A 16577-nucleotide genomic window follows, 5' to 3' on the forward strand; every position below is an offset into this window, starting at 1 on the left:
AACCAAATCATCATCTTCCACTGGCGAGCCGATGGAAGCAAGTGCATTTGCAATCTTCTTCACCTTCATGTGGTAGTCATTAATGCTCATATTTTCTCTTTGCACATTATGCAACTCTTGCTTGATCTGCATTTTCCTGGCTTGCGTATTTGTGTTATATATTTTTGGCAAAGTATCCCATGCCTTCTTTGGTGTAGTTGCATCCTGAATATGCACAATCATAGAGTGTGAAATGCTGATAGACAGCCAGTACATAACTTTTCTGGCTCTCTCATGCCATGCTTTAAATGCCTGCATTTGCTGCTGATTGGGAACATCAGGAAGAACTGGTTCCTCTTCATTTCCTGCAACAAATTCCCAATATCCTTTTCCCATAAGGAAATTCGTCATTCTAAACTTCCATGCTTGGAAGTTGTTCTTGTCAAGCTTTTCAGTGACAATCTGTGAAAGAGAATCAGACGCCATTACAGAACACTGCAAAAAATTCTGTCACTGCAAAAAACACAGCTTCACCCTCACAAGGGCAAATCTGCAAAACTGGCGAAAGTGGTATTTGACCACACAGTCACTTCCTAGTGACAATTTTGCATAGACAGAAACCAAGGATGATTCTGTAACTCCCAATGTCTCTGGAAATAAGCATACGATGCAATTTCTGTGGTAACTTTTCACCGACCTGTAGAACAGTGGTCGCACAGCATAAAACTGGGCCTTTTCCTGAGTGCGTACAGAAAACTTCCGCCTCCAAAACAGGCCCCGAAATGGCCTCAAATCAAAAAAACAGGGTCACCGAGGGCTAAAGCCATTGCCCGCAACATATATTGCCCTCTTGCTTCACCGCGAAGGGCGTCTCAACCTGAGACAATGCACTCTTGCAATTTCCGGTTGTGCTACCTGCAGAGATCTGCTCCCAAAACAAAAAATGAAAGCAACACTGCTCCTCTTACCAGAACACCGCAAGCTTGGCTTGCTTTCTTGAGCTCCTTACCACGAACAAGGCTCTGATACCATGTCAAGATTGTGGGAGAGAAGGAAGGAGTCTCACTTGTAGCTTTCTTGCTTGCACAATGGGGGAATACACACAAGGGTGGAGGTTGAAAACAGTTTTCCTCTTCTTAGTTGTGTAAGCCAAAAAGAACTCAAGTACAAAGAAATAGAAGAACCATATATATGGGTCTCAAACCAAACTCAACTAACTAAGGTGGCATACTAACTGAGCCACAAACTAGAGTAGATAAGGATAGCTGTCATGTAGCTATTATTCATGGGCGGTGTACCAACCCATCTGCAACTGACACGTCGGTGACATAAATGCACAACGGTCACCTTGGCATATCACGAGTGGAGCTCGATATCTCAACATCCAACTCATGAACCTTATGAACCAATGCCTTTTTTTCTACAATAATGAATAATTATCTACCGGGACAAACAAATCCTTGAGCATGGTATATGGCCGAGATATAACATCAATAAATCTCTCAACTACTATGTCCCATGCATTTTTTACATCAATTAGTAAAGCATTTCTTATATCTTGAAGTTTAGATTTCAACACCATGGATGCATCAATATCAACCTCAATGTTTTTCAAAATTTTCTTCTCAACCTCTTGCAGAGGCTAAAACCTCTCAAGCAAGAGCTTATGGTCAACTTGCAACTTGACATACATCTCCATAAAGCTATCCATTTGAGCCTTGTTTTCCCAAATTGTATTACACATCATTAAATTGTTTGTTGTAACGTAGACAAGATGGAAAATGAAAAAGGTCCTGTTGTTCAAGATCACGAGGCGTATCTTAATCAGCGTGTCCCATGTCCTTGCTCTCAATGCAAGTTGGCAATTAGACGAAAATGCCGATTGTCTATAGAACACGTATGACGATTTGGCGAGTTTCAATCTGAGATCATTGATCAGGCAATTGCGGGATTTCAGCAAATGGTAATTTGAATTTAATATCAATCATGCATTGTACTCGCAAGCTAATTGAATACCATATACAATAAGATTGGGTCTTGCTGGCAAATTTTCTATCTAGGGAGGTGATGTCTCGTCCCAAGGGGGAGTGCACCCTTTGCGGCCAATTAGAAGAGTTCGTGGGTGTGCGATGGATGGAGTGCAGGAGCCAATTCACTACTCTCAAGGCCAATCTATACCGTCAATGCCAAAGGAGACAAGCAACCTTACAGACCTACCTACAATCTTGGAGCCTGAGATGAAGGCAATGATCAATGCATTGATTCCCATGGATGTCAAGACTTTTGATCCGCTTAGAGAGAAAGCATCCATACCATTGTATGATGGGTGCCGAGTATCTTGGCTGAAGACACTACTTGCACTCTTAAGTGTGCAAGCAAAATACGGGTGGAGCGATACGAGTGTGACCAATTTGTTCAGGTACCTTGTACATACGCTTCATTGATTTTTTTTTCGACACTATTATTACAAACATTTGTGCTTTTTCAAGGTGTTTTATGATTTTTTTCAAGTTATTGAAATATCATATATTACCACCTGCAAATACCATGCCTGAGTCTCGTGATGATGCACGACATGTTTTACGGAAGCTTGGCATGGACTACAATAACATCTATGCATGTATCAACGATTGCTGTCTATTTCGAGGAGAATACGAGACTATGAAGACATGTCCAAGGTGTGGTGCTCACAGGTATCGATAGGACTTGCAAGGGCAAACCATCCCTCAAAATGTTCTCAGACACTTTTCGCTCATCCCCCGCATAAACCACATGTTTCGTACGTCCAGCATGTCGAGCTTGACAATGTGGCATGCGCAGAATAAGTCCACGGATGGAGTTCAATGAATATTAGCGGATTCGCGCGCATGGAGCCACATTGACTCTACCTTCCCAGGCTTTACGCGAGAGCCAAGGAATCTTCGGTTTGGTCTCGCAATGGATGGCGTGAACCCATTCGGTCTGCGCTGAACTTCTTACAGTTCTACTACTTTGTTCTTATTTCCTAGAAAATAGTCCTATCTATAATAAGTTATTTGTTCAAGAACGATCGTGCTAAGAGTATTTTGATTCATAATTTTTAGGTGAGCAATGCTTTGTAAATGATTATGATGTATATCTTATGTCTACATATTAGTCCTAAAGAATTAATGATCAATATGTATGTAAATCAATTCAAAAAGTTATATGCAGTAGTATGAATATTTTAGGCAAAACTAGTGTTTCTGTGTTTCTATTATGGTCTATTGAGGCCATAAAATAAACTAAAGAAAATAATCATCAATTAAAGAGAAATACAATAGGGAACATTCATACTCATCCCTCAAATGTTACATATATATCATAATATGGATTAATCATGCATGTGTGTGTGTGTGTGTGTGTGTGTGTGTGTGTGTGTGTGTGTGTGTGTGTGTGTGTGTGTGTGTGTGTGTGTGTGTGTGTGTGTGTGTGTGTGTGTGTGTGTGTGTGTGTGTGTGTGTGTGTGTGTGTGTGTGCGCGCGAGCGTGGGCGTGGGCATGCGCGTGTGTGTATGCGTGTGTGAAGTAATATCATGAAATAGTGATGTGTGTCAGCGTACATCCTAGTTATGGGATATGAAGATGTCAAGTAAATTCTATATGCGTACACTTACCCATATATTCATATATTCTTTCTAGCACAACATCAACATTGATGGTATAGAAAATTTATGAGTATCATTGAGGATCTCTTAGTCTAATAATAAACCAATCTCAACAAAAAGCATCTTAATAATGTGGTTTTTTTTTCCTAAGTCCATGTATAAAAATTAATGCCATCTATGAAATTTATCAACTTTTATTGTAATGATTGGAAGACATCAAATGCAACAATGTAATACAAGGTTACCATGTCAAAGACAATATCAAATAGTAAAAATGTTTGTGCCTGTGTGGGGGTGTGTGTGTGTGTACCATAGTTATAAAATTTGTTTCAATCAATTATACTCGTAGTCATAACCTTTGAAGAAAATATCCTATGCTCAATTTAAGGGATTCTTCTTCTATGGCAACACTTTTGGGTTCATTTTGATGAAGTACCATAATGACCATTAGCTAGGGGATCATTTTCTTTTAGTCCTTCCGTTGACTAGTTGGCATGATTACTAATTTTTTATGCCTATAAAGTTAATACAAAAACAAGGAATTATGCATATCACAATTAGATCCCCTACTTGGACATTATGAAGGATATGACCAATTTTAAGCCATCTTAAAGAGTCACCAATGTATATGGCCCATGGTAAAGCACATTATAAAGGATATGACCAATTTTAAGCCATCTTAAAGAGTCACCAATGTACGTGGCCCATGGTAAAGCACATTGCATAGCATTATCGATAAGTCCATTATCGTGCATCTTAAATCTCCTAATTAGACTTTATAAAGTGTATGACCAATTTTTAGCCCTCTTAAGGAGTCGTTGATGTAATGGTACCCATAAAAAAAGCAAAGTGAATACCATTACCATAATCATAGATATGTTATCATTCCAATATATACACACACAGGTGGACTACATCTTGAGTAGACAAAATCTATCCATTTGAGTAGACATACATCTCCATAAAACTATCCATTTGAGTATACATCTCTTTCTCTTTCTCTCCCTCTCTCATTTTCTCCCCCTCTCTCTCCCTCTCCCTCTCTTTCTCTCTCATTTCCTCTCCCTCTCACAATATATCCTAACACTCTCCAAAAGCAAAAGGGAGAGGGAGAGAGAGAATGCACTCTCCCTCCCTCTCCCTCTCCCTCTCTCGTTTCCTCCCCCTCCCTCTCCCTCTCTTTCTCTTTCTCTCCCTCTCTCTTTCTCTTTCTCTCCCTCCCTCTCCCTCTCCATCTCTTTCTCTCTCATTTCCTCTCCTAAACAAGCAAAAGAGAAAGTGATTTAAACCCTAAACAAGCAAAAGAAGGAGAGAGGGAGACTCACGATGAGATATGGTGACTGTGGGGCAACTCCTCTTCGCGATGAAGGCTCCTCCTCTCCTTCACGAACAATGGCGGCGGTGGCGACGACAAGCCTTCTTCCTCTCCCTCTCTCATGACGGTCGCTCTCTCTCTCACCCTCGCTCTCAAAACACAAAACGTAAAAATGTGAAATAAACCCACGCTCGGTTTCGGCTTGTTTTTTTTCATTGTGGAGCGTCGCAAATAGTGACACTACCCGCCGTCACTATAGGCTTAAATCCTTGTAGTGGTGGTGGTGGGGGGGGGGGGGGGGGTGGGTGGGTATATAACGGAGGGTGGTGGGGGAAGGGTGTTATAGGGGGGGGAAGGGGGGCTTAGGGAGGGGGGGTAAGGGAGGGTGGTGGGGGAAAAGGGAGTAGTGGGGAGAGTGGGAAAGGGATTGGGGGATGGGAGCTGTGGTGGTTGGGCGGGATTGGGGGGTGGGTGCTTAGTGGGGGTGGGCGGGCGGGGTCTGTGGAAAGGGCGGGGATGGGGGAGTGGTGGGGGGGACACTGGGAGGGCACCGTGGCTCCTACAATGGACCGACGACTGCTAGCGGGCGAGCGGCTCCTGCAAGGGCGGCACGACAACTTCTAGCAGGGGCGGCTTCTGCACGAGCGATGGCGTCCAAGAGGGAGAAGAGGGGAGGATGGAGGAGGATGGAGGAGGATGGAGGAGATGGAGGAAGAAGAAGGAGAAGAAAAGGAGGGGGGAGAAAGGGAGGAGGCGGGAGGAGGTAGGGGAGGAGGAAGAAGAGGAGGGTAGAGAAGAGGAGGGGAGGGAGATAAGAGGGAGGAGATGGAGGAGGGAAGGTGAGGTACGCAAGGGTACAGGGAGAGAGAAAGAAAGAAAGAAGCAAGAGAGAGAAGAGAGAAGAGAGGAGAGAGGAGGGAAGGAGGGAGGAGGGAGGGTAGTATTAGTTTTTCAATGTAAAAAAATAAAATTTAAAAAAAAGAAAAATCAACAGTAGCCCCCTGTCCCACGCACAAGTGCAGAGGCGGAAATAAAAAAATTTACAGTGGCAAGACCCATAGATGCTCGAGACACCGTCACAGGGGCAAACGGTACAACAGACGCATCACAAGATGTGTAAATGGAAAAACACAGATGTTCACACACAATGCCGGAGATGCATACACACGTAAAAACACGAATAATTAAATAAAATCCAAACTATGCATTAGAATAAAATGCTGAAAAAACAAAAAAGGTGCAAGAAGGCAAGGAAAAGACAGTGGAAAAATGCAATAGGGGATCTGGGGAGAATGCAGGGCATTCACATAGAAAAAATGCAAAAATCGAGCCCAAAAATGCATACGGAAAGTAATATCGAAGAATCTGGTCGTTAGAGCGAAGAGCGGGAAAAATGAGAAATGTGCCAATGACGTGCCCGAAAATCCTATCACATCGGAACACAATTCCAATCAAGATAAGATGCGTTCACATGGAAAAACCCAACAATCATACCTGAAAAGGAATTCAAAAATTAATAGTTAATGATCCGATCTGCAGGAATGGAGGGCAGTCAAAAGGAGAAATGTCAAGACACATATGATCTTCAAGGTTGGCACATTAAAACTTAGTTCCGATGGGGTTAGGAGGCATTCACATAGGAAAAGCAATAAAACAAAGCTCGAAAACACCTATAAAAATTATTAATAATAAATCCGTAGGTCGAAATAGGGCGGTGGAAAAGGGAGAAATGGGGGAGGGCTGAGTAAGGCTATCCACTCATAATTGAATTCTGAGGAGAATAGGGTAGGTTCACATGGAAAAAGGATGAAAGTATGCATGAAAAAGACACAAAAATTCGCAAAAATTAATAACGAACAAACCGTATGTCAGAATGATAGGGTGTAAAAATAAAAAATGCCATATGGAAGGTGTAGGACAAGGCTGTCACATCATATCAACATTGCGAAACAATAAAGGAGTGCTCACATGGAAAAACATCCATTGTGTGAGAATCTTCGTGAGAGTTGGTACATAACGTACATCATGAAGAGTGAACATGCTGCCTAAACCAAACTGTAGCTGGACATCCTTGCTCAGAACAGGGGGTGGTAAAAAGGAAAAAGGTACAGTTTAAAGGGATACACATGGTTGTAAGGTTGAATTTGGGTTTTTGTAAACTCAGGGTGTGTTCACATCGAAAAACGACCAAAACACCATGTAAAGAAAAATAACAATATGAACGGCCTCATAGGTAAGGGAGATGAGGGCTTGTGGGTGGGCAAGGGACCCATTAAGATAAAGTGAAGACATGGGATATACGTAGATTTCATGAAGGACATATGCAAGATGTATGCTTGGCAAACGCATAGGGACGTGTCCCCACACGTAAAACCTTACTGGGTAGGGTGAAATGACTCCACATGAACACAAGACATGTTCACTGGATTGCACATTAATGTCTCCACACTTAAAACATGACCGTCACTTGCAAACAAAAGGTGTATGGTTAGAAAAACTTAGCCCAGTTTGTCGAGCATTGCGATTGACTGTTGACATCACATCATGTGTCACACTCGGTTGCTGCAAGAGGTACCAAGATGTCTTCACAGCATACATCCAGCGCGGGAGGGACCACGCGGCAGCATCCAAGGAGGTAGCTTTGTTGATGAAGGTGCAAGAATTCAGGTGATGACAAAGGATATTGCACTCAGTGCACAGTCACTCAAATGGAAAGGAAAGAACAGTCACTCGTCCCATAACGTACATCACTTGATGAATCTCGTAGAGAATCCCATAACATACATCCAGTTTAGAAATTGACAAGGAAAATGGGACAGAAGGAGTATGCCAGAGTGCATAGTTGATGGTGCATAAGTGTGTCCAACCCTGTCTGGCATAGATGCAAGCAGGAAGGCCAGGAAGCATTATGGTGCAGTGTACAGAACAAGGTGACATGTCTTGTGATAATGACAGAGATCCATCTCGTGGGTGCATAGGGAAAGGAAAACATACCTTAAGCCAAGTGTCGTAACATCCCTCAATCTCACCTCTAAATGATTGTTTTGAGGATACACCAGTCACACTCAACCCCCCTCTAACTAACACTTGGTTTGAGAATACAGGAGGGAAACCCGATCCTTACACCCATTATTGTTATCCTCACAATCAATTGTGCAAAGGTTATATGTCTTGTGCGCATTTGATGGTGCAATAGTGTATCCCACCCTGTGCAGGCATACAGTGCGAGAAGGAAGGCCAGGGAGCCTTATAGTGCAGTAGTGCACAGGAACAGATCATGCATTGTGCATTGAGAGGCCTAGCCCGTGCATGCAACCCACCATTCCACATAGCTCACCACTCATTTGAATTGAAGGGAAAGGATTGATTACTCACCTCACCCTCTGTCTCACACTGTTGATAAATACAGAGGGTAGCCCATCCTGTTAGGATGAAAGCTCACATCACTTAATTGTTGTCAATGAAGATCACTTCATTTGTTCCTAACATCAGGGAGTTGATGATGAGGCATACCCAAGGAGGTAGCCCATATATCGAATACTGTAGATTTTTTGAAGATCATGTCATCTATGTTAGGGAATCACATGTTTTGCGAGGAGTATAGAGACAGCACACCAAGGGAGGTGACTTTGGAATTTCTTCTGAAAAAGTGTCTGTTGATGATTCGGCTATCCTGGACTGCAAGGTGTTACCACCTTTCCCATAGCCAGCTTCCCATCCAAGGGTGTTTCCACCTTTTCTTGGAACAAGGCCTGCTATGACAGGGAATTGCTTCCTTTTCTCCCATAACAGTTTTATTTTTATGTTTTCTTTTTCTTTTTCCTTTGCCCTATTCCCGAGGGTATTTTCACATTTTCTTGAAGAATAGGTCAGCATGACAGGGACCAAAGTTCTTTTCTCCCATGATCGATATATTTTTTTTCTTTTTCATATTGTCTTTGAAGCGTCGAATGGCAGGGATACCATATATCAGAACCATCCTTGCCACCTCTGTTGCATCAAACGGAAAGGAAGCAAAGGGGATGGGGAAGGTGGCTGCAAGGGGTCTATCAAGATGAAACCATATCATCAGAATCAGCAACAGGGTTATCATGAGCATTAGGTAAAGCCATCTCGGCCATTGTGCAAAGAATAATGAAGCTATTGATGGTGATTGTCAGGATCCCTAGGGAGGGTTATACTTCTTGAGGTGATAGCCATTAATAATGAAGGGATCATCTGAAGCATCGACTATCTAGACTTGGATTGAGCCATTTGGATTGACCGCAAGTACCTTATAAGGACCCATCCAATGTTGTTATGTTGTTGAAGCTTGCCTAAAAGCTTGCCAAATCAGGAATCATAAGAAAGGACTAAGTCACCTTCCTTGAACTCCTTGTGCTTAATGAAGCTGTCATGATAGGCCTTTCATCGGGCTTGCGTGGCTTCCATGCACTGTAGAGCCATCCTGCAAGTCTCGTCTAGACATTCCAAGTGCAGGAGATGGCATTGCAAGGACTCGCAATCTCCTAAGTGCTCCTTGATAGCCACTCACAGGGAGGGCAACTCCAATTCAACAGGAAAAATGGATTTTGTAGTATACACCAGGCAGCTGGTGGAAGGGTGTCTGTCCTATAGCTGCCTTATGGGAGGTTCTGTATGTCCAGAGGGCCTCTGTAAGTCAATCATCCCAATCACAGTGATGTGCAGCAATCGTCCTTGTCAAGATTGAGCAAAAGATGCAATTGGTGACTTCAACTTGGCCATTGTCTTTGGGGTAATAGGGGGTGGACTTGTGATGGCAAATCTTATATAGCTTTGTGAGTTCTTCCATGACCTTATTAATGAAATGAGTGCCTCTGTCACTTACCAACTCTAGGGGACTGCCAAAATGGGTGATGATGTTTTCGTATATGAACAAGGTCATACTATTACCATCGTCTCGCTTTAGAGCTTTAGCTTCACACCACTTTGTTATGTAGTCAGTACAAACTAAGTTGTATCTATTCTGTTTTCTTCTGGTGGGAGGATCAATTGGACCTACGAAGTCGATGGTCCACTTCTCGAACGGCTTCAAGGGAAGGATAGGTTGTAGTGGCACGGCATTAGTCTTGGTGGGTTTCCCCATACGTTGACATGCATCACATCGCTTACAGTAGTCATAGGCATCAATCTTAGTAGGATCTGTTGCTATTTCTTGTGCAAAGACAATGTGACCTAGAAGAACTCTTGATGAGACACCAAAGACACATTTGTCGAGGTTGAGGGAGATCCCATACTCTTGACATCTATCAAAACACTACTCTAGATGTCCTCAATGCTCACGAATTAGGCTATAGACATAGAAGTCATCGAGATACACCTCAATGAAATCATGTAGATGGTTCCGGAAGGCAACCATCATCACTCGTTGGAAAGTAGCATGAGCATTATAGAGCCCAAATGGCATCACTCTATAAGCATAGGTTCCCCATTTTGTTGTGAAGGTTGTTTTGGTTTGGTCATCTTCTGTGATTTGGACTTAGTTATATCCGTTGAATCCATCCAAGAGGGAATAGAGCTCATGGCCTGCCATTGTGTCCAACAGTTAGTCTATAAAATGAATAGGAAAATAATCATTCTTTGTCTTGGAATTCAACTTCCAAAAGTCCACACATATTCAAAGTTTTCTGTTCTTCTTGGGTATGATCACATTGGGTGAAACCCATTCACTGTTAGCCACTAGATAAATGAACTCAGCTTCAAGGAGCTTCAATAATTTAGCCTTCACCAGAGTATAATAATTAGGATTCATACGCCTCTGTCTTTGAATCACAGGTTTGGCATTAGACTCTAGATCGATGTGGTGTTGGCAAACTATAGGATCAATCCCCTTTAGATCTTTGTATGACCATGTAAACACATCTAAGTTCTCTTTTAATAGGTCTCGCAAGACCACTAGTTCCTCTTCTAGAAGATTTAGACCCACCTTCAGGTGACGTTCAGTATCGTTAGCATCCACGAACGTCAATTGTTTTTCACCTTCCACTTCACGGATAAATGTCCCACGGACTGCTTCTAGATAAAGATCTGACTCCTTCAAGGTATCATCTTCTGATGATGCATTGGAACTACTGTTGTCTTTTAATGGAGGCTTTGCTTGCTCTTTGGGAAGCTAAAAAGGGTATCATTGAGGTTTTGAGTTTGGATTTGGGATGAATTACTTCTTGGCTTGAGGATTCATCTTCTAAAGATGCATCCAAGAACGTCACATAACAGGAACTTTCTGCATTCTGTTTGAGCTACAGAGCTGCGGGTTGTTGGCAAGGTGCATCATCATCATCTTCTTTAAGGAAGGGTAACTTTGGATGACAGTAGCCACTATTGAAGGAAGGCCTATTCTTCTTAATCCATTCCTTATAAAGGCTTTGCTCATGAGACTCATTAATCAGTCCAAAAGGTACCATAATCATTTTGTTGATTAGAGAGGGATCTTTTGCACATGTTTTTTTTTACTTTAAGATGATTTTTTTCTCTTTTTTTTTTCTTTTGCACATACACAAAATACATATATATAGATTTTTTTAAGAAAAAAATAGTATAATAATAAATATACAAATTTTTAGATTCAAATTTACCTAAAACTCAAGATATTTAAGTAATATTTATGATATTTAAATATTTTTAATATTTTTAAAAATAATAATAAATTTAATTGAATAAAATATTAATAATAAATTTAAAAATCATCAATTTTTTTTGTCTTCTCTGAGTAGGATAGATCCTTCTAGCTTGCTTTCATAATCTTCTTCTGCATTGTCACCTTCATCCACTTGAGGTTCTTTTTCTACATCGGTGATGAGCGCTCTGTAAGAGAAGAACAAACTCTATGTTATGTCCTCTGCTTCTGCTTCTGTCTCTGTCTCTATCTCTGGCTCTATCTCTGTGACTGCCATGTAACAGGGAGAACAGTACATCCATGCTTCTATCTCACTGTTAGAGGTGATTTCAAAAGTCAATTCGGGTTCAGGCAAGAGGTCTTCACCCATAGACAAAGACTTTACTTCCTTTGGTAATTAGCCTACAGTGCCCACTATTAGGGACTGTGCCTTTGTTTCCTTGGGAAAGATCTGTTTGACAGCCTCTTTGTCTCTTGATGTACCATCTATTACTTCATTGGAGGATTCTGTTACGACTTCAATGGATATGGATCCATTGCCTTTTTGTGATCCATACAAATTTAATATTACTTTATTGGGTCCTCTGCTGAGAGTTAGGGTTCCTTTGAACCACTCGGTCCTTGCTCTTGCTTCAAAAAGCCAAGATTTTCCCAACAGAAGAGGCTATGAGGTCCTATAGGAATTTGGTTTGACCACTAGATATGTCAACCAACAGTCTCTTCTTGCAAGGATTGTCTTTACGTATGGGAGAATGCCCAACGGTTTGATTCTACTTTGGTCTACCAATCTGATAAGCCATTGCGTAGGCTACATTTCTTGCAACCTAGATCCTTCATTGTCACATCTGTCATTATATTTACTAATGAACCTCCATCAATCAATGCATTTGAAATAAAGCACCCTTCAATCCATACGCCAATCTCGGGGGTTCCAAGATCCAAGAAGGCGTTAGCCACATCTACTTCCTTTACGGGTTCTGAGGCTCTGTTGGACTTGGTCACCATGGAGGGAACAATCCTTAGGCCTCTTCTTCTAGTCAATATACTTTTGAATTTCTTTCGATAGCTAGGAGACAACATCAATTGTCAGAATGTTAAGTTTGGTTTAAAAGTATCTAGGTCTTTGACCAAATCATACTCTTTGATTGGATCCACAGGCTTTTCCAATCGGTTGGGAAATGGGGCCACTCCCACTTTTATCTTCCCTTTTTCTTCTAGGAGTAGCAACATATGTGCTTCTTCTACATGAGAAGATACTTCCACATCCTCTATCTCCTGGACCTTTGATTCTATCTCTACAACTATCTTTGTGACTCTGTAGTACTCTGTATTTCATTGTCCTAGACTGCATTGTTCTATTTTTCCTTAGGAAGGTTGAGCTTCACAGTCTTCATAGAAGGAACGTTCTCTTTTAGAACTATGGGTTATCCTTTCTTTGGACGCGTTATCACGGCCTGTTGAGATATCGAGCTCCACTCGTGATACGCCAGGGTGACCGTTGTGTATTTATGTCACTGACTTGTCAGTTTGCAGACGCGGTTGGTACACCGCCCATGAATAATAGCTACATGATAGCTATCCTTATCTACTCTAGTTCGTGGCTCAGTTAGTATGCCACCTTAGTTAGTTGAGTTTGGTTTGAGACCCATATATAGGGTTCTTCTATTTCTTTATACTTGAGTTCTTTTGGCTTACACAACTAAGAAGAGAAAAACTGTTTTCAGCCTCCACCCTTGTGTGTATTCCCCCATTGTGCAAGCAAGAAAGCTTCAAGTGAGACTCCTTCTTTCTCTCCCACAATCTTAACATGGTATCAGAGCCTTGTTCGTGGTAAGAAGCTCAAGAAAGCAAGCCAAGCTCGCGGTGTTTTGGTAAGAGGAGCAGTGTTGCTTTCATTTTCTATTTTGGGAGCAGATCTCTGCAGGTAGCACAGCCGGAAATTGCAAGAGTGCATTGTCTCAGGTTGAAGCAAGAGGGCAGTATACCCTGTTTTTTTTATTTGAGGCCATTTTGGGGCCTGTTTTGGAGGCGGAAGTTTTCTACACGCACTCAGGAAAAGGCCCAGTTTTATGCTGTGCGACCACTGTTCTACAGGTCGGTGAAAAGTTACCACAGAAATTGCATCGTATGCTTATCTGTAGAGACATTGGGAGTTACAGAATCATCCTTGGTTTCTGTTTATGCAAAATCGTCACTAGGAAGTGACTGTGTGGTCAAATATCACTTTCACCAATTTTGCAGATTTTCCCTTGTGAGGGTGAAGCTGTGTTTTTCGCAATGACAGAATTTTTTGTAGTGTTCTGTAATGGCGTCTGATTCTCTTTCACAGATTGTCACTGAAAAGCTTGACAAGAACAACTTCCAAGCATGGAAGTTTAGAATGACGAATTTCCTTATGGGAAAAGAATATTGGGAATTTGTTGCAGGAAATGAAGAAGAATCAATTCTTCCTGATGTTCCCAATCAACAGCAAATGCAGGCATTTAAAGCATGGCATGAGAGAGCCCAGAAAGTTATGTACTGGCTGTCTATCAGCATTTCAGACTCTATGATTGTGCATATTCAGGATGCATATACGCCAAAGGAGACATGGGATACTTTGTCAAAAATGTATAGCACAAATACGCAAGCCAGGAAAATGCAGCTCAAGCAAGAGTTGCATAATGTGCAAAGAGAAAATATGAGCATCAATGACTACCACATGAAGTTGAAGAAGATTGCAGATGCACTTGCTTCCATCGGCTCGCCAGTGGAAGATGATGATTTGGTTTCTGTGACCTTGAATGGTCTAGGAAAGGATTATGCACAGTTTCGGACATCCATTTCAGTTCGTGAAAGATTTCCTGATTTTGAGGAGCTGACTGCTCTTCTAATTTCTGAGGAGCAAAGAAATGGTGGTGCATCCTCTTCAGGAGGAACTTCAAAAGAAGCTGTCTTCTACTCAAATGCTGGAAGAGGTAGAGGCAGAGGTAGAGGAGGCCGATTTGGAGGCCGTGGTAGAAATCAGAATATGCAGCAAACTCAGGAAAACCAGTCCTATGGAGAAGGACATGGTAACTCTAGAGGCAGGGGGAGCCAAAGAGGTCGTGGTGGATGGCAAAGAGGTCAAAATGCAAACAGTAATGTTGAATGCTACTACTGTGGTAAAATGGGTCATATGGCTAAAGACTGCTATAAAAAGCAGAATGACATCATGAATGGAAAACTGCAACAAGGGAATTATGCATCTTCTAGCAGACAGGGTGATGACAGAAATGAGCATTTGTTCATGGTGCAGCACATGAACAATTATGTGACAAGTGCAGAAGAAAGCAATGATGTATGGTATGTTGACTCAGGTGCATCAAACCACATGACAGGTCATGCAGAATGGATGGAGGATGCAAGGAAAATGGAAAAACCAGGATTTGTGGAGACTGGTGATGATACTGCACATCCTATTGTGCAGATTGGAAAAATTCCCTTGTCTATGCAGGATGGGAAAAAGAAATACATGTCCGATGTATTTCATGTCCCGAATATCACCAAGAATCTGGTTTCTGTCGGTCAAATGGTTGAGCAGGGCTTGCAGGTCAAATTTAATCCTCATGGATGCTTTGTTGAGGATATGAAAAATAAAGGTCGTTTGATAGCAAAAGGAAAGAAGAAGGGCAGAATGTTTACGTTGGATGCAGACATGTCTGAATTGAGTGCAGCAATGTTTGCACATAGGACCGGTGTAGTTGCAGATATTGATATCTGGCATAAACGCATTGGTCATGTTAATGTACAGCGACTTAAATCAATGCAGGCCCAAAATATTAATGCAAGTTTGTCGAAATTCAAGGTTGTAGAAATGCATAAGGTATGTGAAGCCTGTCAGTTTGGAAAACAGGCAAGGAAACCATTTCCTAGACATGTTCAAGAGAGTAAGAAGCCATTGGAATTAATCCACTCTGATGTGTGGACAACTAAAGCTGCATCTCTTGGAGGCTGTCATTATTTTGTCACTTTTATTGATGACTATAGCAGAAAAGTTTGGGTGTATTTTATGAAAAAGAAAAGTGAAGTTTTTGGGCATTTCAAAACCCTTAAAGCTATGACTGAAAAAGAAACAGGTCTGCAAATAAAATGCCTAAGGTCAAATGGAGGGGGAGAGTACCTCTCAAATGAGTTTGCAAGGTTCCTGCAGGAGCATGGCATAAAGCAGCAATATTCATGCAGTCATACCCCACAACAAAATGGAATTGCAGAAAGGAAAAACAAGCATATTGGAGAGGTATCTCGTGCCATGCTCAATGAAAAAGACTTGCCAGATTTTTATTGGGCTGAAGCAGTTGCTACAGCAGTCTACATAATGAACAGGACTCCCACTGCAGCAATACATGGAATGACTCCAGAGGAGAGGTATATTGGTAGGAAACCAGATATTTCTCATTTGAAAATTTTTTGTTGCATTGCCTATGTACATGTGCCAGATGAGTTGAGATCCAAGTTGGATCCAAAAGCTAAGAAGTGCATCTTTATTGGTTACTCTCTGTAGCAAAAAGGGTATAGATGCTATAACCCTTCTACTCGTAAGTTTACAGTGAGCAGAGATGTTGTTTTTGATGAGATGAGTAGCTGGTATAAACCAGTAAATGTGATTGATGATGTAGATGCACAAAATGGAAATGCTGCACAGAATTCACAGCAGCAGTCACAAAATATTAGTGGACCTGGAGTGTCCTCTAGCAGTGGTTCACATTCTTCGCCATGGACAGGCAGATTGAGATCCGGAGAATCTTCTCAAACTAATGCAGATAGTGGTATGCAGGTATCACGAAAAGGAAAAGAGAAGGTTGATCAGCCCATGTTTGATGTGAATGCAGGTCACTCTTATGTGGATGGTGAATCCAGTGGCTCAGAACAGAGCATTGATGATGAGTTGGGTATTCCTTCTATTGTTACACCTGGAGTAAGGAAGACCAGGGATGTTTTGAGAGCACCTGGGAGTGAACCTACTTTGCGCAGGTCTACGAGAGCTAGGTATCCAGTAAATA

The sequence above is a fragment of the Lygodium microphyllum genome, chromosome 7, assembly GCF_053477565.2.
Source record: "Lygodium microphyllum isolate KBCC chromosome 7, Lygodium_microphyllum_v1.1.10, whole genome shotgun sequence".
Taxonomy (NCBI): Eukaryota; Viridiplantae; Streptophyta; class Polypodiopsida; order Schizaeales; family Lygodiaceae; genus Lygodium; species Lygodium microphyllum.